Source organism: Dendrobates tinctorius, unplaced genomic scaffold (genome assembly GCF_039654945.1).
Source record: "Dendrobates tinctorius isolate UK_male_01 unplaced genomic scaffold, ASM3965494v1 ptg000159l, whole genome shotgun sequence".
Taxonomy (NCBI): Eukaryota; Metazoa; Chordata; class Amphibia; order Anura; family Dendrobatidae; genus Dendrobates; species Dendrobates tinctorius.
The window spans coordinates 1188680-1211755 of NW_027361826.1; the positions used below are offsets into that span (position 1 = coordinate 1188680).

The window sequence follows — 23076 nt, forward strand, 5'->3', positions numbered from 1 at the left end:
CATCCAATATTTGTGAATACATTGTAAATCTGTAACATAGGAAACTGCAGATCATCTTGTACAGGATTAATAGCTGCTGTAAAAAACGGATTGTATATGGAGGACAAGTGAGAAGAAAATTGGCCCACTTATCTGGATGAAGCTCTGAATGAGTTTTTATATGCTTGTGTGAACCTGCCCTATGCTAGCCAACTAATGATCTAGGTAAGACATTTTAAGGGATAAAGCAAAAAACCTGTTCAATTTATTAATAGAAGTAAAACTATAAGATACTTAATGTACTGCACATTAAATATACGTATAGTACAAAAAAGATGAAGACAGCACACCTTTTAAGAAAAAATATAGTGGTTTATTAGCCCATATGGGCTCCTGCAATGTTTCGGCTCAAAATGTGAGCCTTTCTCCAGCAATGTGAATTGTGAACAAGCAGAGAATTTAACACATCTGTAATAAGTTTGTTAAGACAATAAAGTGCATAAGTGCCATACAAATTTGTAAAGATGATTACAATATATACATGTGCTTCTCACAAAATTAAAATATCATCAAAATGTTAATTTATTTCAGTTCAATACAAAAATTGAAACTCATATTATATAGAGTCACTACAGACAGAGTGATCTATTTCAAGTATTTATTTGTGTTATGTTATGTTGATGATTATGACTTACAGCCAATGAAAACCCAAAAGTCATTATCTCAGTAAAATAGAATAATTAACAAAAAAAACCTGCAAAGTCTTCCTAAGCATTTAAAAGGTCCCTTAGTCTGTTTCAGCATGCTCCACAATCATGGGGAAGACTGCTGACTTGACAGATGTCCAGAAGGCAGTCATTGACACACTCCACAAGGAAGGTAAGCCACAAAAAGTCAATGCTAAAGAAGCTGGCTGTTCACAGAGTGCTGTATCCAAGCATATTAATGGAAAGTTGAGCGGAAGGAAAATGTGTGGTAGAAAAAGGTGCACAAGCAACCGGGATAACCGCAGCCTTGAAAGGATTGTTAAGAAAAGGCCATTCAAAAATTTGGGGGAGATTCACAAGGAGTGGACTGCTGCTGGAGTCATTGCTTCAAGAGCCATCACACACAGACGTATCCAAGACATGGACTACCAGTGTCACATTCCTTGTGTCAAGCCACTCATGACCAATAGACAATGCCAGAAGAGTCTTACCTGAGCCAAGGAGAAAAAGAACTGGACTAATGCTCAGTGGTCCAAGGTGTTGTTTTCAGATGAAAGTAAATTTTGCATTTCATTTGGAAATCAAGGTCACAGAGTCTGGAGGAAGAGTGGAGAGGCCACAATCCAAGCTGCTTGAGGTCTAGTGTGAAGTTTCCACAATCAGTGATGGTTTGGGGAACCATGTAATCTGCTGGTGTAGGTCCACTGTGTTTTATCAATACCAAAGTCAGCACAGCCGTCTACCAGGAAATTTTAGAGCACTTCATGCTTCCTTCTGCCGACAAGCTTTTTGGAGATGGAAATTTCATTCTCTAGCAGGACTTGGCACCTGTCCACACTGACAAAAGTACCAATACCTGGTTTACAAACAACAGTATCACTGTGCTTGATTGGCCAGCAAACTCGCCTGACCTTAACCCCATAGAGATTCTATGGGGTATTGTCAAGAGGAAGAGGAGAGACACCAGACCCAACAATGCAGACGAGCTGAAGGCTGCTATTAAAGCAACCTGGGCTTCCATAACACCTCAGCAGTGCCACAGGCTGATTGCCTCCATACCACACCGCATTGATGCAGTAATTTCTGCAAAGGGAGCCCCAACCAAGTATTGAGTGCATTTACTGAGCAATCGTTTCAGTAGGCCAACATTTCAGATTGTAAAATCATTTTTAAAACTGGTGTTATAAAGTATTCTAATTTCCTGAGATAATGACTTCTGGGTTTTCATTGGCTGTAAGCCATAATCATTAACATTAACATCATCACATTAACAAAAATAAACATTTGAAATAGATCACTCTGTAATGACTCTATATAATATATGAGTTTCACTTTTTGTGTTGAAGAACTGAAATAAATTAATTTTTGATGATATTCTAATTTAGTAAGAAGCACCTGTATGTATGCAATCAATATTTGATAAGTCACATAATAAAGTGCATATAAGTAGATAATGTATAATAAAACATACATAAACTTTGCACAGTACAATAATTAGTGATTCAGTGACTGGTGTACAGAATTTGTGGCAGAACTCACCCCAATAAGCCAAATGTAAACACGCCAAAACGTGGCACTACCGTGAGGTGCACACGTGGGTTACCCGAATGAATGTGAAATAATAATAAAGAACTTTGCACTCAACTTGTGGATATCTTTGTTCAGAAGATTTTTATTTTAGCAGTCTGCCAAAATAAAAATCTTCTGAACAAAGATTTCCACAAGTTGAGTGCCAAGTTCTTTATTATTACAACAAACAGGAAGAGCAGAAAAAGGTATGTCTGCTGTTTGGGCGCACTACAGTCACATCACCCACACCATGTTAATATGGTAAATGCCAGTGTCCACTGTGCACATCACAGTAGGACATTCCAATGATGGTGAATGTACGTCATCAGCGCAATATATGCATAGATATCGAGAGTTTCATCCTATAATCATTTACCTCTGAGGCACTAGCTCAATTGGCAACATATTGAAAATGTCCATACACACAATAAATATTTTAATATGCACTGCAGCTTCTGATGAAATGGCATAATTATGCTCCATTAAGAAAAAAGCTGTCCAGACAGATTAAAAATAGTCCAACAATCTGTCTGGACTTTTTTTCTTATTGGAACAAAATAAAGAATAGTTTTTTATTGATACTTAGCCTGTTGATCCAGTTTTTCCTTTCTTGTATTTTTCCGATGGTCAAATGGATTTGGATCCGGGCTGTATCATTAAAGGCAACCAACTTCACAATACATGGTGAGGCTCATTCCCCTTTTTTTCTTTTTTTTCTTTTTTCTCTATTCCTAGAATTATGCTCCATCAATTAAATGCTGCTAAAAATGTTGAATATGCACCAAATATAAGGCAGGGTAGAGGACACAAATCTTAAAGTATAACCATACAAAGGAACGGGTAACATCTCCCATTCGCTAGGGCTTATAAACCCATATCTAGAAGGGTAAGGGGAGGCAGATACCCTGCCAGGGAAATACTACTCAACCCTCTTCTCTAATGTGAATGGAGCTCATATTGGTCCCAAGGTTGACAGCTAAATGCCATTTGCCCTAGTTATAATGCAAACATAGGAGACTTTCGGACCTTGTGGAATTCCACTCTGCACATGTTCCAACGACTGTGGCTGCAGCAATGAACCCTGATGCACTATTTCCTTTTGTATAGCCTGGGCCAACACAGAACGCATGTGGTGCAAATCACATTGTGGAGTGGGCACAGATGAAGGACCTCTGCACCCTTCTGCACAGTTTTAAAATGGCTACGAAGATGGTTAGCACTGACAATGCTGTCATCAGCATCACTATTCTGGTCATCTACATGCTGGAGCACACTTTGAATAGTCTGTGGGAGGAGGTGGTGGTACCAGAGGAAGAGGTGGAAGCAGAGGAGGCTGCGGAATGGGTAACCATATCTCGAAGCTCCGGGCTGTGGTTACACAGGCAGGTGCCACGGAAGGGTGGATTACAGCGATCGAGGGGGGCTCATGATACCAGATAAACTGTTAGTGAAGTTGCAGAAATCGATGAACAAATGGAGGATGAGGAGAAAGAGGTTATGGGCACGCAATAGTCAATAGATGAAGAGGATAATGACCTCGCTGTTGTCTGTGGTTGGCGGGAGGGGACGGAGGAAGTAAGCTTGAGTATTACCCCGCCACCAACACACCATGAACTTGGACCTCATGGAAACGCTCGACAAATGAGCGCTTTCTTGCTACACTTTCTTCAACATGATGCTCGTATTCTTAGGATTAGAAATAGTGCTGACTCATGGGTTGCCACTATGTTAGATCCATGGTACAAGAGTAAATTTTGCCAGATGCTTCACCCTCTAAAAAGAGATGTGCGCATGCTGGAGTATCGAAACACACTTGTAGACAATCTTAAGAGTGGTTTTCCCCAAGAGAGGCACACAGTGGGCATCACAGTCCTAGATGTCCAGCCCCGGGATCATCAAGGCGTCACCGCAAAAACATTAGCAGCAGCAGTGTAAGTGGCATAAGCAATTTCAGTGAGTCATTTCACACTTTTTTTAGACCAGCTCGTGCACCAGCAGAACAGAGTACAAGTCCGACACATTGTGAATGACTGGAGAGGATAGTGTAGGAGTATCTCAAGCTGAATATCAATGCCATCAGGGGTAATTTGGACCCTTTTGCATTTTGGTCTTCAAAAATGGAAGAGTGACCCGATCTTGCCTGTCATGCCTTGGAGGTTTTGTCATGCCCGGCAGCCATGGAAAGCGTCTTCAGCGCTGCTGGTGGTGTTTTCTGGCTGTCCCCTGAAAGTGTAACCCACCAGTTTCATAAAAATGAGCAAGTCATGAATCTCCAATGACTTTTGTACCGTACTCCCAGACTGGACAGAGTAGGTGATGGTGTAGTTTTTAGTGTCATGCATTGATCTCTCATTATTGCAGTCTGTGACGCCTTTGTTGTGGCTTCTGTGCCTGCTGTTGCTACTGCTGCTGATACTATAAACACATTTTTGAAATGTGGAGACTCCAAGTTGTGTCTCAATCTGGTGGGTTGCCTGTGGTCGAAAGGGTTTCAGAGGCTCATTATACTGTTTCTACTCCATGGAAATTGATGTCACATTATTGGTGCGTGACAATAATTTTTTGAAATGTGGAGACTCCAGATTGGGTCTCCATCACTTGTGTTGCCTGTAGTGGAAGGTGTGCCAGAGGCCCATTATACTATTTCTACTCTGTGGAAATTGATTCCACTTTAGTGGTGCGTGAAAATATTTTTTTGAAATGCGAAGACGCCATCCAGGACTTATTTTTCCCTGTTGGGCTAAGAACTTGCTAACTACCTGCCTGTTCTACCTGATGTTGATCTCTACTGACTTCAAGAGGTTACTGACTATACCTGCTGGCCACTAAGTCATCACGTTGACAGAACAACATCTTTTCTTCCGCTCTGCTATATTGACCAGGCAGTTCTGCTAATGTCATCTTGATTGATAGGCAGCTCCCCTCTGCCAAATTGCAGGCAGACGGCTGTCAATCAGTACAACGTCCGTAGTCCTGAAGAGGAAAAGCTACTCTGATGACATGAAGTAAAATGAAGCAGGAGAATCACCAGCAGGTTCAATAAGTACAATTGTATCAACACATAAGGACACATAGGTCCTGTTATCTGATATTATCTTTATCCGTATTGATTAATGTGGTGCTCTGGTGTGCAGTTATCTGTTAAAAATTTTTATTTATTCTTGTGAGAGCTTGCTGTTCCATGTGAGCACCATGTGTTTTCTCTTCGTGGTAAATCCTCTGTTTATCATGTTGGTTTGGAGATAATGACATGAATATAGTTATGGTGCTGCATTTGTACCTAAATACCAGTAGTCTGTGTCGCTTAATAATATCAGTGGTTATTGTAGTGTCGTGATGTCGGCGATAAAGAATTCAGAGACATACACGGATGTGCTAGTGCTTGGCTGCCAGGCCGTGCTTTTCTTTTTCCTTACTTCCTCCTTCCTCTCCACGTCCCTCCCCCGACTCCTCCTCTCCCCTACATCACTGTTACTAGGCAAAGAATGCAAACAAGGGCAACAGCCCACAAACAGCAGGAGATGTGACAACATCACACCTCTTCTTTTCTCACAACAAAAAAAAAACTGAAACATTTGAAGAATATTGTTGTTCAAACATTAAGTCTCACTGCAGAACATAGTCTGTAAGGTGGGCAGGTGGTCTTCGATAGGTCCTAGTCGGATAGCGGTGAGACAGCCCATCACCAGATGAGCCCTGAGTATCCCCGGAGACATCCCCTGTTAGGCTTACGGCATCTCCAGTCTCTGGCAGGGAGTCGTCGCTCTCCGCTTCCTCACTAGGCGTGGTTTTTGGGACATGGCCCCGGAGTTTTTTAAAGTGGGACACATTCCGTGTGACCTGACGACTTTGATTCCGGGCAGTAACCATGGTGCCCTTAACGTCTATAACTTGAAAGGGTTCCGGATAGTATGGTGACACAAACTTGCTAGTCGCTTTTAACCTTTGTGCCAGGACCCAATCGCCCACCTGTATTGCCGGCTGTCTGCCTCGATGGTTGCGCTTATCTGCATACCGTTTCATCTTTTCCTTTGATATGGAGTCATTGATAGAAATCAGGGTCTGGACGGAGATTGCTGGAATGCTTGGAAGTTTGACCCGTAAGGGCCTGTTGAACAGTGCCGTTGCAGGTGGTATTCCCGTTGTAGAGTGGGGTGTAGCCCTGTACTGTCTGAGGAATGCGTTCAACTCTTGCTGTAAGTCCTTGTGCTCCATGGTAGCAATCCTTAGGGTCTTGTTGAGCGATTGCATGAATCGTTCGACTTCACCGTTGGCCTGAGGCCAGCAAGGAGTTATTTTCCGGTGTGTGAAACCCAGGTAGGTTGCGAAGGACTGAAAGTCTGTGCTATTGAAAGGCGGTCCATTGTCAGATTTCACGATCTCAGGTATGCCATATGCTGAGAAGATCTTGTCTAATTTTGGTAAAACAGCCTTGGCCGAGGTTGTAGAACATTGTTCGATGACTGGAAACCTTGAAAAGTCATCCATGATCACCAGCAGATAGGAGCTATCTGGTAAACTGCAGAAATCGATGCTAACAGCTATCCATGGGCCAGCTGGCAGGGGTATAATTTGTAATGGTGCACATCTATGGGCAACTGTAGTGGCTTGGCACGGTATGCATGTTTCAACGAGTGCCTCTACCTTTTTGTCAAGTCCGGGAAACCACACTTTCTCCCGAAGTAGCTGCTTCGTTTTCACGACCCCTTGATGAGCTTCATGCGCCAGATCCAGTACCCTGCTCTGAAGTTTCTGAGGTATCACCAGGTGATTATCTCTTAAGAGCATATTTGAGTCTGATACTGATAGTGAATGTCTCGCGTTAAAGAAAACCTCCAGGTACCCAGCCTGATCAGGAGGGTGAAGGCGGGCCTCAGCGAGAAAACTGCTCCAGTTCTTGGACCGAACCGTCTCTATCACAAATTGAAGTTGGTGATCGGCATCCAGCGCTTGCTTAATTTCCTGTATGGTCATAGCTTTCGGTACCGAATGGGCGACGACAAAGTTGACATGCTCCTCCGCCAGAATCGTCGCGGGGATGTCGTCTGTGGTGGGCAGTGGTGCTGGGTGTCTCGAGAAATAGTCTGCGGGATTTCCAGCTCCCGCCTCGTATCTCAACTGGAGATGATAGTTCTGTAAGCGGAGCAACCAGCATTCAAGATGCGGGGGAGGCTTTGACGAGGGCTTATTGAAAACGAGTGACTTGTGGTCAGTTATCACTGTGAATTGATGTCCAAAAAGGTATAAATGGAAATGAAGGCACCCCCACACAACTGCCAGGGCTTCTCTCTCAGTTTGTGAATATCGCTGCTCTGTATCCGTTAGTGTCTTGCTGGCATATGAGATTGTGGATATGTCGCCTGCGCTAGACACTTGTGTGAGAATTGCCCCTAGGCCTACTGGACTAGCATCCACCAGTAGCTGTGTGGGTTTTGACGGGTCAAAATAGGCCATGACAGTGTCGCTGGTTAGGTTGGTTTTCAATGCGTCAAAAGCTGCTTGCTGCTCAGTACCCCATGTCCACGGAGAGTCTTTCTTTGTGAGCTTTCGCAGAGGTTCTGAAACAGTGGCTAGGTCAGGTATAAATCGCCCACAGTATGTGACCAGTCCTAGGAAGCTGCGAACATCTGACACATTTTGCGGTGGGCTAGCCGATTTTATGGCAGCCACTTTCTGTGGGTCAGCTGAAACTCCTTGTTCAGAAAAGATGTATCCAAAAAAAGTTAATGATTTTTGGTTAAATTCACATTTCGACGGATTGACAGTGAGATTGCAGGCTTGGGGTCTTTGAAACACTTGTTCTAGGCGATTGTCATGTTCCTCTTGGGTTGTGCCATAAATGAGAATGTCATCACTGACGTTGAGGACTCCTGCAATGCCAGACAGAACCTGGCTGACGATATTCTGAAAAATTTCTGCGGCCGATGAGATGCCAAAGTTCAATCTCTTAAATCTGCGCAGGCCCACATGCGTGCTAAAAGTTGTAATGTACCTGGAGTCTGGATGCAATTCAAGTTGATGATAGCCTGAGTTTAGGTCAATTTTTGAAAATACCTTCGCACCATTCAGGTCTGCGAGAATGTCATCAATAGTGGGCGTGATGTGCCTTTCTCTTTGGATCGCCCGATTGGCGTGGCGCATATCCACACATAGTCGGATTTTACCTGGCTGCTTCGGTTTAGGTGCAACAACGATTGGTGAAACCCAGGGGGTCGGGCCTTCAACGCGTTCGACGACATCGGACGCCTCCAGGTCTTGCAGTTCTTGCTCCACAAGCTTGCGGACATGGAATGGAATGCGCCTGTGGGGCTGAATAGAGGGCTGTACTGACGGATCTATATGCAATTTTATTTGAACATCCTTTAGCTTACCTAGGCCTTTAAAGAGATTTGGGTACTTCTGCATAATGTGGTGGGCCGAAGGACCTGTAATGCTGTTGACAAGGTTCACAAGGCCCAGAGATATTGCACTGGTACAGCTGAGAAGTGTGTCCGCAGAGCATTCTACCACATAAAAGGTGTCAGTGATGGACTTTCCTTCAGCTGCAACTTCTGACTGAAATTTTCCGCACAGGGGCAGTGCAGCTGCTGAGCCATAAGGAAAAATCTTTATATTAGTACTTTGTAGAGTAGGTTTGTTTAGGAGCTGGTTGTAGACTGTATGACTGATGACGTTGACTGATGCCCCCGTGTCCACCAGGGCTTCTATTGGATTGCCATTCACTAGGATTACTCGTTTTGGATTAGTAACTGCGTGCACAGTATTAGATCCCTCTTCCGTCACGGAGAATAAATAGGTGCTGTGGGACTCGTCATTAATCTGCAGTGTTTGGATCTTCGGTGGCCTAGGTTGTGCGGTGGTATGAGGAGATTGTGGCTTGGATCTACACACCTTTGCAAAATGATTTTGCTTTCCGCAATTATGACAAGTTCCTCCCTTTGCTGGGCAGACATTCTGGTGAGGATACGATCCACCGCAGTTGTAACATGTGGCTGCCTGCGTGCGAGGCACATTTGGTTTCTGTGTCAGCTTTGCTATAGAAGATGTCGCGTCTGGCTCATGCTCGATGTTCTCTATCAGTTTAGCTTGTTTGTCTGCAGCATCATTTATACGCGCTGTATCTAGCAACTTCGCTAACGTCATGGTGGGGTCTCTGAGTGCTTGTCTCCTTAACTTGGAGGAAATACATCCTTGTACGATCTGCATTTGGATTTCTTTGTCTACTTCCGCAAATTCACAGTGCGCTGCAAGGTGTCGTAGCCGGACATGATACTCAGCCATGCTTTCTGTTGGCGACTGCTTTGACTGCCTGAACTTAAAAATTTCAAATGCCGGATTTCTGTGAGGGGAGAAGTGCTTGCTTAACGCAGCTTTGCTGAGCTCATAGTCCTTGTCCTCCCCTGTATTCGGCAGAGTAGTGAATATATCGTAAACCTGCTCCCCTGCGTAGTGTAACAGCATGGCTTTTTTCCGGGTATCATCAGAGACATTCATGGCTTGCAGAAATATCTCGAATCGCTTTAGCCATTTATCCCAAGATACTGCCAGGTTTGCTTGGGACTGATGCACATCAAAAGCAGGGAATGCGGGTAGACAAGCCATAGTGAGTGCTGATAGCCTTGTAGACTGTTCGTGGGACTGAAATACCTGTGGCTGATGAATGAACGCTTCCTCGTCGCCAGTTGTAGTGTCGTGATGTCGGCGATAAAGAATTCAGAGACATACACGGATGTGCTAGTGCTTGGCTGCCAGGCCGTGCTTTTCTTTTTCCTTACTTCCTCCTTCCTCTCCACGTCCCTCCCCCGACTCCTCCTCTCCCCTACATCACTGTTACTAGGCAAAGAATGCAAACAAGGGCAACAGCCCACAAACAGCAGGAGATGTGACAACATCACAGTTATCATGTGTATATGAGTGTTTTTTATAAGTGGCTAAGCTTGTTTTAACTATCTCCTTTTCTCACATTTATACGTATTGATCTTCTGCATGTTATGCATGTTAAATATCTGCTTTCACCAATGATTATTTAAGCAAACATTAAACAGTGGATACACGCCATCTGGCCCTCTGTTTCTGACTTAACGTCTTATAGGGTGAAGTAGGAGAGAAGGGACAGCCGTTGGACGAGCGGGGGCGCCATTCTTGTTTTTCTTAGGGTGCCAACCTCCGCACCTAGGTAGGCATCCAGACAGTTGTGTATCTAGTCAGATCAATCTTTTCTGCACGTCAGCTGAGTGAGACTGATACTATCTTTGAGCACTATTAGTCACTTTTTACAGGCCTCTTTCACACATCAGTTTTTTGCCATCCGTCACAATCCGTCGTTTTGTGAAAAAAACGGATCCAGTAACTGATGCTGCTGCATCTGTTTTTTTGTCATAGACTTGTATTGGTGACGGGTTGCGACGGATGACCACATGTTTCATCCGTCGTTCGACGGATCTGTCAGAAATTCTGTGTCCGTCGGCTGGATACAATGGACATAGGAACGCTTTTTCTCTACGTCGAAAAGTCGGACAGCGACAGATCCAGCGTCCTCCGTCGTTGGCTATAATGGAAGCCTATGGGCGCAGGATCCATCGCTGTCCGTCAAAAGACGGATCCGTCGCCGGATTCCGTTTTTTACAACTAAGCTGCTGCAACGGATCCGTCAAAAAAACTGATCCGTCGCATCAGTTTTTCAGAATCAGCGCAGGATCCGTTTTTTTCATACTTTGACGGATTGTGACTGATTGCAAAAAACTGATGTGTGAAAAAGGCCTAAGAGACATTGATATTAGTGCCAGTTTTTCTGTTTTTATTTTTGTTGAGGTATTTGGTTGGGCTTATCTCTGCAATTTTTTTATTTTTTAAGCAGAGGTGGACATTAGCCAGATTGACAGTATATTGGCAATTTAAATAGACTAGGGGATCTAAATGGTTGTTTTTCCCTAGTACCTTCTGCAGCCCATTGCATTTGAGGCATTTCCATTTAGGGGGTATCAAGACCTTTTGTTTTGTTTTATTATTACACTTAATAAAAGTTATATTTTAAACAAGGTTTTTTTCTAGTAAGCTGTAGCATTTTTTAAAGCCTCAAGAATTACCGTAACATGCTGCTTCCTTTTACATGTGGAAAAAAAGCAGTACCATACACAGTGCACTCACATTTCGTCATTGAAATCAATGGGAAGCTTTTCCAAAGAGTATTTGAAGTAGCTATTGATGTGTTTTTTGGAGCAGATTCTAGTCCAAAATCCACTACAAAATATCTGTTAGTTTGGCCTACAAGCAAAAAACACCGAAAAATTCACAGTGCAACAGCAGCTTTAAATACAAAGTGGGCAAGAGATTTCATGAAATCACATCCATTTTGCTTGGATTGGGGAAAGAGGCAGAAAAAAAAACACGTTGGAAATAAGACAATGTTTACATTGCCTGGGATCGCGGTCTAAAAGATGAAAAACAGATCTTTTATTGGCATTGCTTAGTGAACCCTAGATCGAAAATCCATGCCAAATCAGCGATTATTTATGATTTCAAAGCTTAATGAAATGTAAAGAGCTGAGAAGTAGATTGCGTCCTTATTTATGCAGTGCACATTGTACGGGAGCACAACATACAGTGTGGGGTGAAGAGCCATAATATTCGCATAAGTTGGAAATGTTAGAGAACATTTCTTTTTCAATCCAATTTCTTTCTTACTTATTGGTTTATAAATACATCATTCTTTTCCATTTTAATACTTTCAGATTGTGTTATACTTGCACAGCCCTAGGGTCCTTTATAGATCCCCAATTGTAACTGTTCCAACGTTGAGTATTTGGTGGTTTCCTGAAATTGCAGATTATTTGCAATTTTTATCTGCATTTTTGATGCCACGGTTTTAGTCTCTTATTGATATGTCTTGCTTCAAATAAACCTGCCTTGTTTTTTATACTTCTTTATTAGGATTTGACTAAATGTTATTGACACAGTCATACTGATCACATGCGTTTTTTATCTGTGGATTTTCCACATTTAATGTAAGTCTATGGGGAAAATCCATAAACATAAAACTCAGCGTACCCGCAAGAGAAATTGACATGTTCCGGACTTGAAACAGTTTACATGGACTAAAAAAAAGAAGCACAATGTGTCCATCACTGCGCACTGGGTTAATGTGGTGGAGGCCGGGTCCACAGGGGACAGCGGTGGTGGGACAGTGCTGCCTAGCCCACGGTATAGGAAACAGTTGGCTGTAAGCGTTCGACCCTCCTCCTCCTCCTCCTCCTCCAGAAGCGAAAGCTCGTCCACAGAGCGCAGTCGTACGAGCACTCCATCTGCAGCTGCCACTGTTGCACATGAGGTGTCCCCCTATCGAGCAGCTAGTGGAAAGCGTCAGCAGGCTGTGTTGCAGATGATGTGTTTGGGCGACAGACACACCGCCGAGGTGCTGGCCGAGTACTTGAAGCGACAAACTGAGTCATGGCTGGGCAGTGTACATCTTGAGGCAGGCAAGGTAGTTAGTGATAACGGCCGTAATTTTGTGGCAGCCATAGCCCTTTCAAAACTCAGCCACATACCTTGCTTGGCTCACACCTTGAACCTGGTGGTGCAGTGCTTCCTCAAAAATTAACCGGAGTTAACAGCCCTGCTCCAGAAGGTGCGAAGACTGTGCGCGCACATCCGCCGGTCGCCTGTACACTCCGTTCGTATGCAGAAGCTGCAGCGATTGCTCCACCTTCCCAACCACCGCCTCATTATCGACATTGCAACAAGGTGGAACTCCACCCTGCACATGGTGGAGCGGCTGTGCGAGCAGAGGCAGGCCATAATGCATTTGTGGGAGGATACACGGCCAGGCACTTTGAGAGCAGACATGGAGTTGACAGGTGTGCAGTGGTCGAAGCTGAAAGACCTCTGTAAAGTCCTTCAGTGTTTTGAGGAATGCACACGGCTGGTAAGCGCAGACGACGCCATCCTAAGCATGAGCATCCCACTTATGCGTCTGCTCATGCAAACTTTGACGCACCTTAAGGAGCAGGCGTCTGCAGCCAATGTTGATGAGGAGGAAGAGGAGGAGGGAATCCTTGATGACATTCAGCCATTGTCTGCTCAGGGACCTCTCCTGGACGAGGTGGAGGAAGAAGAGGAGGAGGAGGATGATGATGGGGATGATTACTTAGGGGAGGAGGATGCATCTCGTGGGGCAAGTGAAAATGTTGGCGTGGCAAGGTCTGGTACAGGGTTTGTGCGTGACTGGAGGGATATGGATTTGCCAGAAAGTGCTCCTCCAACCAGCACTCGCAGTGCATCATTGACACCGGGAACATTGGCCCACATGTCAGATTATGCCTTGCAGATCCTAAAAAGGGACCCCCGCATTGCCAAAATGATGAACGATGACGACTACTGGTTGGCCAGCATCCTGGATCCACGCTATAAAGGCAAATTACAAAACATCATGCCACAGGAGAACCTTGACCTAATATTGGCTAATAAACAAGCAACTCTGGTAAATCGGTTGCTTGAGGCATTCCCAGCACACAGCAGCGGTGATGGTTCTCACACAAGCCGTACGGGCCGGGGGCAGCTTGGCAGAGGTGTTCATGGTGCACACAGCAGAAGTGGCGTTGGAGACAGGGGTTTCATGACAATGTTGTGGACTGATTTTTCAAGTACCGCTCACACAACTGGTAATACTGCATCGATGGAAAGTGACAGGAGACAGCAGTTGTCAACTATGGTTACAAACTACTTTTTCTCCCATATCGATGTTCTCCCACACAGGTCATTCCCCTTTGACAATTGGGCCGCTAAACTGGACACCTGGCCTGAATTGGCACAATATGCCTTACAGGAGCTCGCTTGCCCAGCTGCAAGTGTGCTATCGGAAAGAGTCTTCATTGCAGCTGGATCAATCCTGACAGAAAAAAGGACCCGTCTGTCAACCCAAAATGTGGATGATCTAACCTTCATTAAAATGAACTATGCATGGGTTTCCAAGGATTTTGTCCCACCTTCCCCTGATGACACATAGGGTGACAGAAAAATGGCTTGCTTTGGTCCACCTCTTCCTGGGACTTGACCCATTTCGCCTTTTGCATCAGCTGAATGTCCAACAACAACATATGCCACTTTCTAAAACTCCCTAACTGTGCTGCCTCCCCCCCCATGGCCGGGGTCACCACCTAGCGCACGACACCGTGCGAGTGCCATTGCCCTGGACAGGTGGGTAGGCCGACTCTTGGGCGCGGGCACTGGCACAGGGTCCCTCATAGTGCAATCAAGTGTCTCTGATGGTGGTGGTGCACACCCGCCGTCAGACACACCGCCGTACTATGAGGGGCCCAGTGCCAGTACCGACGCCCACGAGTGGGCCCCCCTTGCTTGGGCAGGGCCCCAGCATTTGCAATCTTTACCTCTCCCTGCTCCTCCGCTGTGTAGTCTGGGCCGTCAAATCCATACTGTGCCTGACACCGTCTGAGCCTGCCTCCTGATGTATAGACATATATTTTGAATGTGTACGCTATCCATACATGTTATCCGGGGATACGGTACCCTTTCTCACCTTTGTGCAATCACGTGCAATCCATACTGGGCCTAACACCGTCTGAGCCTGCCTCCTGATGTATAGACATATATTTTGAATGTGTACGCTATCCATACATGTTATCCGGGGATACGGTACCCTTTCTCACCTTTGTGCAATCACGTGCAATCCATACTGGGCCTAACACCGTCTGAGCCTGCCTCCTGATGTATAGACATATATTTTGAATGTGTACGGTATCCATACATGTTATCCGGGGATACGGTACCCTTTCTCACCTTTGTGCAATCACGTGCAAGCCATACTGGGCCTAACACCATCTGAGCCTGCCTCCTGATGTATAGACATATATTTTGAATGTGTACGCTATCCATACATGTTATCCGGGGATACGGTACCCTTTCTCACCTTTGTGCAATCACGTGCAAGCCATACTGGGCCTAACACCGTCTGAGCCTGCCTCCTGATGTATAGACATATATTTTGAATGTGTACGCTATCCATACATGTTATCCGGGGATACGGTACCCTTTCTCACCTTTGTGCAATCACGTGTAATCCATACTGGGCCTGAGAACGGCTGGCGAGCTGTTAAGCAAGCTACAGCACCTGTGGTTTGCACACATAAGTTTTTCATTTTTTCAGGAATGACGGTTAGGCCTAATTCCGGAACTGCGGTTGACCTGCACTTACTGGGAAATCATCGTTCGCGGGTAATAATTGTAATCAGTGATCCCCATCACTAACGTTGTCCAGCGTGTTATCTGCACCTGTAAGCGACAAACTCTGGCCTTTTCAGTGTAGCGCACATGCAGCCACGGACATGTAAGGGCATGACACACCAGTTATTGGCCAATCTCATGTGCCAGAGCCTCACGTGTCCCTCTAGTAAGCCGGACTCGGACCGCGGGGCATGACGGAGTCTCGTTCGTTAACGGAATTGAGCTTGCAATGTGTGCATCTGTTCTGTAGCTGGCATGGTTGAGGTTTCCCAGGTGGAGTCGAATTTAACCGTAGGCTCCACTCCTGGTGGTGCCCTTCTGGACATTCCTTTAAGGTTCAGCTTTGCAACCATACTGCCCACGTAAAACAAACACTTTGCCTTCATGAACGCTGTTTGGAGGGTCATGACTTGTGGGAATAACGCCGCCCAATCAGTTAACCTGCTAGAGAGATCCTTCGTTGCTCCCAAGCATGACATCACACTCCCTTGGAGGAAGGTAATGCCACTGTGGCGACCGTACTCCTGGGGGCGACACAAGTGCACTGATGCCCAGCCACTGCTCGATGAATCTGCTGGTACCTTGACCCAGACCACTACATTCCCCTCGCACGCTACACGGCCTGAATCTGACCCTGATGAAACTCAGGTTACCCTTCCCATATACAGTTCCATCTTACACGGTGACAAAGAGGAAGCTGCAGATGAAAGTGCAGGTTCGGCCCACCCGCCATCAGACACACCACCGTACTATCAGGGGCCCTGTGCCAGTGCCGTCGCCAACGAGTGGGCCCCCCTGCTTGCTCAGGATCACAGCACTTGCAAGGTTGAAATACTGTGCAGTGAGATGGAAGATGGGGACGACGAGGAGTCCAGACTAGTACAGGGATTCCCTAGCGAGGAGACTTATTTGATTGTTTTCAATGTTGGGACAGCAATTTTTGGGGAGCACTATACTCTGGAGAATGATAGATGGGGCCCACCATACACTGGAACATTCCAAAGGTGGACATCAGACACTGGAGCAGCATTTACAGGGCCCATTATACACTAGAGCATTAGAAATGGGGCCCATTATGTTTGGAGCATTATTTGGGCCCATAAGACAGTGGAGCTTCATCCATGGGGACCAACATATACTGTAGCATTATGTGGAGCTCATCATATACTGTTTCAAACATTATATGGGACCAATGATTCTGTATGGAGAAATAGATGGGCCTCGTCATGAGATGTAAAAAGTGAAGTATTTTTCATTGTACTATACCGCTATTTCTCTGCCGTATCGGAGCATGATGAGTTGTGGTATGTGTTAGAGGGGCGCTCTTTCGCCCAGGGCACATGAAAACCTGGAGACAGCCCTACCCCCCCACAACTTTAGCCAAATAACCCCCATTTTTCAGTGAGTAACTTGTATTATGAAGTTAATTAAGGTTGACAAGCTTAAGTAAGAAGAATTGATGCTTTTGGCATTCAAATGAGCACTGTAGGTGTGTTTCCTGTCCTCCTCTCACTGCCGACTTTTATTCCCCATTGACTTACATTGGGTTTCGTGTTTCGGGACGACCCCGACTTTTCCCTATAATCGGCCGATCTTGCTCGACCCGACTTTTGGAAAAGTCGGGTTTCACGAAACGAAACTCGACCCTAAAAAAACAAAAGTCGCTCAACTCTAGTGTAGACATTTGTGGCGGGGACACAAAACTTTGCCACATTTGGGCCATACTGGTCTTGCCTTGTGCTGAGGCGCTGCTTCTGCTCCCTCTTTGTGCAGAGCTTCCTCCACTGCCTCGACGCACTGAGCTGCTTTGTAAAGCACTAGCAGCACTAGTCTCGGGTGGAATGGAGAACATGATGGAATGCACCAGTGTGTCTTGGTACTTCCGCATTTTACGCTCCCAGTTCAACGGTGTTATGAGGCTTTGTAAGTTTCCCTGATAGCGAGGATCTAGGAGGGTATACACCCAATAATCAGCCGTGTTGAGAATGTGGTCGATAATGCGGTCGTTTCTCAGGCACTGCAGCATGAAATCAACCATGTGCTGCAGACTGCCAACTGGCCAAGAAACGCTGTGCCCTGCTTGAGGCGTCATCCCAGCCTGCTCTGCATCACCCCACCCTCGCTCTACATACTGACTACTAGAGCATTGTGTACCTCCCTCCTCTGGACAGATGTCTTCCTCCTCCATTGACTCCTCCTCATCCTCCTCACAAAGTGTCCCCTGCCTAGGCCTTTGTGAGGAACCACGTTGCGCAGACTGTCCAGAAGCAGATGGCATTTGTGACTCCTCATCCTCCACCTCTTCCACAACCTCCTCCCTTAGTGCTTGCAGTGTTTTTTCAAGCAGGCAGATAAGGGGCATAGTCATGCTGACTAGTGCATCATCTGCACTCAACATCCGCGTGGAATCATCGAAGGCAGATGTCCTTCATAGAAGCCCACTCAGTGGTGGTTAAGTGTGAACGGCGCGCAGTGCGACTTGTTCTGGAAGGCGGAATCGGCGCTGCAGAGCTGCAATGCGCAATCTTGCCATGCTGGAACGCCGCAAGTGAGCGCACTCTATGCAGACCTTGTGCAGCAGTGCATCAAGATCCGGATAGTCCCTCAAAAAACTCTGCACGACCAAGTTGAGCACATGTGCCAGACATGGGATGTGAGTAAGGCTGCCTAGGCCCAGAGCTGCCACAACATTTTGGCCATTGTCACACACTACCATGCCTGGCGATTCGCTGGCACAAACCTCACGTTGCTCTCCTGCTTGATGGCATTCCACAGCTCCTGCGCTGTGTGGCTTCGATTCCCCAAAGAAATTAATTTCAATACAGCCTGTTGACGTTTGGCCATGGCTGTGCTCATATCGGTTGTAACAGGTAAGCGTTCACGGGTCCATGTGGAGGTAGACTGTGACGGCTCCTGCAGCACTGATTCAGAGGAACTGGAGTATGAGGAGGAGTCAATGTGTACAGACTGGATTCCTGCATTCCTTGGCGTTGGCAGAACATGTACAGCGCCACTCTCAAGATCTGTACCCGGCTCCACAATATTTACCCAATGGGCAGTGAGGGAAAGATATCGTCCCTGTCTATGGTTACTGGTCCACGCATCGGTGGTCAGGTGGACCTTGCTACTGACGGCGTTTAGTAGCGCATGTTTAATTTTTCCCTCCACATGCTTTTTCAGGGCAAGGACGGCTTGCCTGCTGAACTAAAAGTGGCTGGGCACGTTGTATTGTGGGACTGCCAATGCCATGAAGTTACGGAAGGTGTCAGTCTCCACCAGCCTGAATGAGAGCATTTCAAGGGACAGTAGTTTTGCAATGCCAGCATTCAGAGCCTGTGCTCGGGAGTGGTTTACGGAGTATGGGCGCCTTTTCTCCCATGCCTGTGCTACCGATGGCTGTAGACTGGCCTGGGAGTGTGAGGATGACAGGGAACGTGGTGCTGTGGGTGGAATCACACTGTGTCTCTGTACAACAGTGGCAGAGGTTCTTCCATGGCGATCCTGTGAGGAAGCCGAACCAGCTGTGTGTGAGCTGGAGGAAGAGGCTACAACACGAGCTGAAGAGGTGGTAGGTGGCACTGTAGGTTGGCCAAGGTCTTCAGTCTGTCTTTGTAACTCCACCACGTGCTTGGTCTGCACGTTTCCACATATTTGTGGTATTGAGGTTGCTGACACTTTTCCCTCTTTTCACTTTCTGATTACACAGCTTGCATTTGACAAAGCAAATGTCATCTGCAACTATGTCCAAAAAAGGACCAGGCACTGCAAGTCTTGGGAGCGCCCGTTTTGGGTTTTGGAAGAGGCATGCTCCTAATGGGTGCCGAAGTGGAGGCTACAGGCAACCGAGTCTGCCCCCTCCCTTTCCCTCCTTTTTTGGCTGTTCGGGAAATCTCTTCCTCAGAGCTGCTCCCACCACCGTCCTGTACCTCATGCCATGATGGTCAAGGACCTCATCATCTACACTGCCCTCTTCAAACGACTGCTTCTCCTGGGTAGTCTCGACAGCAAAGTACGCACCAGAAAGTGGCACCTGAGTCTCATCATCAGATGTGTACTGAGGTGTGCTGACCATAGGCACTCGCCCACCCGCCTCTTCAGATTGAGAGAGACAAAGTTGTGGCGCATCACTGCATTCTACCTCTTCTTCAAATTCTCGAATGCTGCTTGGCTGGCCCCCTCTTTCCAAGCCAACAGATTCAGAGAACAGAAGTAGAGATGGCTCCTGTCCAGGGCTCTGTGACTGCCTGGGCAATTTGGCAGGTGGTGAAGAGACAGATGGGTGCTCTTCAGTGCTCTGGACCTGAGAGGATCTGGAACTAATTGAAGTTGATGCATTAGCTGCCATCCATCCGACAATGGCTTCAATTTGTTCGTCCCGCAGCAGTGGGGTACGGCGAGCTCCTACAAAGCTGCACATAAAAGACTGTTCCCTGGGAAAACTGGGGGATGCTGAGTCACTGGTGCCTGCAGCAGGCACAGAATCCCCACGTCCTCTCCCTGCAGAAACTCCACGTCCACGACCACGTGCCTTACTCCCTGCCTTCTTCATCTTGGTAGACTGATAAAGATAGGCAGAAAAGTTACTAAGGGCTTAGTGTGCTTATTCCTGAACAGCTGCTAACAGGTATAAGAAACACAAATTTTATAAAGTGTGGACTAGACTTTAATATGAGCTAATGTGGCCTACACAACTGTAAAGTGGAGTGTTTGGTGAACTTTATTAACTTTTTTTTTCACAAAAGACACTGGATGTGCCCAAAGATGTAAAACCGATAGCATTACAAACTTTTTGTACCTATTACAATGCAGAAAGGTAACCTACAATGCAATAGATGAGGCTCCAAAAAATAGGCTATTACTAATCTGGCTGGGGCTGCAGGGCACAATCCAGCAGAAAGGCTCCTCTATCTATTCCTATATAGTGTTTGCAAATATTCTAGCTGGATGCGGATGGAACCACACTAATAGGAGAAATCTGGAAAAATGAGCAGCACTAATGCAAAAAAGGACAATGTATGAGGCAGTGATGCACGCTGAGCGGACTACAGCGGGAAGTGCCTGCAGAACACACTGCAGCGTGAGCTGCACTCACACACAGAGACCTCGCAGATAGCCGTGAACAGCGCTGCAAGGCTGCAGAAAAGCTCCTCTATCTACTCCTATATAGTGTTTTCAAGCAATCTAGCTGGATATGGATGGAACCACACTAATAGGAGAAATCAGGAAAAATGAGCTGCACTAATGCAAAAAAGGACAATCTATGAGGCAGTGACGCATGCTGAGCGGACTACAACCGGAGGTGGCTGCAGAACACACTACAGCGTGAGCTGCACTCACACACAGAGACCTCGCAGACAGCCGTGAACAGCGCTGCAAGGCAAAAGAAAGCTACAGCGGTTGATAAAGTAGCCTGGGTAAAGCACAATATAGCAAATCGCTAGGTCACACTGTCCCTCAGAACAGCAGCGTCCTATCCATAACTGAATTCACAGAGTGAACCCAAAATGGCGGCGGCTTTTATCGTGCATCATGACATCATTTCAGCAGCCAATCACAGCCATGCCAGTAGTTACATGCCTAACATGCTCTAACAGGATGTGCCCACACTTCTTAGGATCCTCATTGGCTGAATCAAATCAAACTGGCTCATTGCATTATGGGAATTTCCGATTCCGGTATTCGATATACTAAAAGTATCGGAAGTCAGAATCGGAATTCCAATACCGCGAATATCGGCCGATACCTGATATTGCAGTATCGGAATGCTCAACACTAGTCATTGCTCTACCTTGTAAACGTCATTGCTCTACCTTGTAAACATCATTGCTCTAGCTTGTAAATGTCATTACTCTAGTTTGTAAACTTCATTGCTCTGGCTTGTAAACGTCATTGTTCTAGCTTGTAAACGTTATTGTTCTAGTTTGTAAATGTCATTGCTCTGGCTTGTAAACATCATTGCTCTGGCTTGTAAATGTCATTGCTCTGGCTTTTAAAATGACAAATGTCATTGTGGCTAATCACCAGTCAGATAAAATACTAATATACATATGTTTTTTAGTTTACACGTCTGCATCGTAGTTGTTGTTCATACTAAGCAGTAATAATATTTGCTTAAAAAATGTATTCCTATATTTGATACAGCTGCAGTATACAATGTAACAACGGTATCACTGATATTCTGTAAAACATTTCTATAAATTGTGACACGAAGGACTTTTTTAGGAACATTCCATTATCACAAAGGATCGTATTATCAGTCCGATCACAATCAGACAAAACTTTTGGATCGCACTCAGACCAATGTTACGCTACGAGGTTGTGCATTTTTTTTCTCAGGCAGTGCTTGTCAAAGAGAAGTCAATGAGTTTGTGGAAATCATCAGACTGCACTCGGTGACATCTGAGTACAGTCCTATTTCTGTGCATTGACACTATGGAGAAGATGGAGACTTTTTGTTCCATCTTCTAATTGGAGAAAATCAGATTGCACTATGATCACACTCTGTTCAAACTCTAGTCTGTCATTAACATAATTGATCTGATTTTCTCGTATGACAGAAGATATGCTAGTCTGTACCTAGCCCAAAGTGAAGTCATTTTGGTAGAAGAGCAAACACCCACCAATCCTCAGAGTGGAGGGGCTTCAGCCCTGATGTAGCACTGCATCCTCATTCCTGGTTTTAACAGCACAACAAAGTCCCAGCTGGACTGTGCAAGACTAAAAGGGAATGCAGCGTGACACTATTACTACATCCCCTACATTCTCAGACTCCGTGTGGGGCGCCAGAGTTTAGACCCCAAATACTTATAAAATATCTTTATAATTAATTTATGTGCAAACTTTATATGTAAAATGTATAAGCGCTGTGGAATATGTTGGTGCCATAGAAATAAAAAATATTATTATTATTGAAAACCACTACTGTTTATGTACATGATATATAAATATACCCCAAGAAAATGAAAAGTAAATATTATATTCAATATTCTACCAATACATTTTTGTTCTTACAGCCATAAATAAACTCACTAATAACAATCACCGATCCACCATATAATGCAATCATCATTTCACGCAGACCCAATCCTCTCATTATGAAAGACACATGGAGGTTCAGTAGGACTACATACAAGTCTATGGGGGTCCTGTCTAGGTTCTGTTAAGGAGTGTTACGGAGTGACAATGGGGTCAGGTGCGTGTGCCCTAAAAGTCATGTCGTAAGTAACATATTGTGAAGAATTTATTAGCAAATACTCACCAAGTGGAATAAACCTCGACCAAAGTGGAACTACAGAACTAAATGTTACAACACTCACTTTTATATTCCATGGTTGCATGAATATTTGATGCAAAATACACCGCACCCCTGAACCTGCTCAACATGTAAAACGAAGTTTGTTCTAGGTCATCCACTTTGTAGGATTATTAGTGTGCTGAGTGTGCACTTCTGTGAAAGTATCTAACTCATCCTCCAGAAATAGAATAGATGAAAAATAAATGTCTGGTTTATAAAGCTTAATTTAGAAAAAGTAAATGGATGATTTTCATTGCTAACGCTGTGGCTAAGCACTAAATATTATAGGTT

The 23076-nt window shown here is 45.4% G+C and overlaps 1 long non-coding RNA gene across 1 annotated transcript in view; it reads right to left on the minus strand.

The window, feature by feature from the left end:
• LOC141052261 (uncharacterized) overlaps positions 1–22861 on the minus strand; it is a 28126-nt gene extending 5265 nt beyond the window's left edge. Inside the window, exon 1 of the long non-coding RNA XR_012220770.1 lies at positions 22750–22861. This is a non-coding gene — a long non-coding RNA (uncharacterized lncRNA). The remainder of the gene's footprint in view (positions 1–22749) is intronic.
• Between the last annotated feature and the right edge of the window lie 215 nt (positions 22862–23076).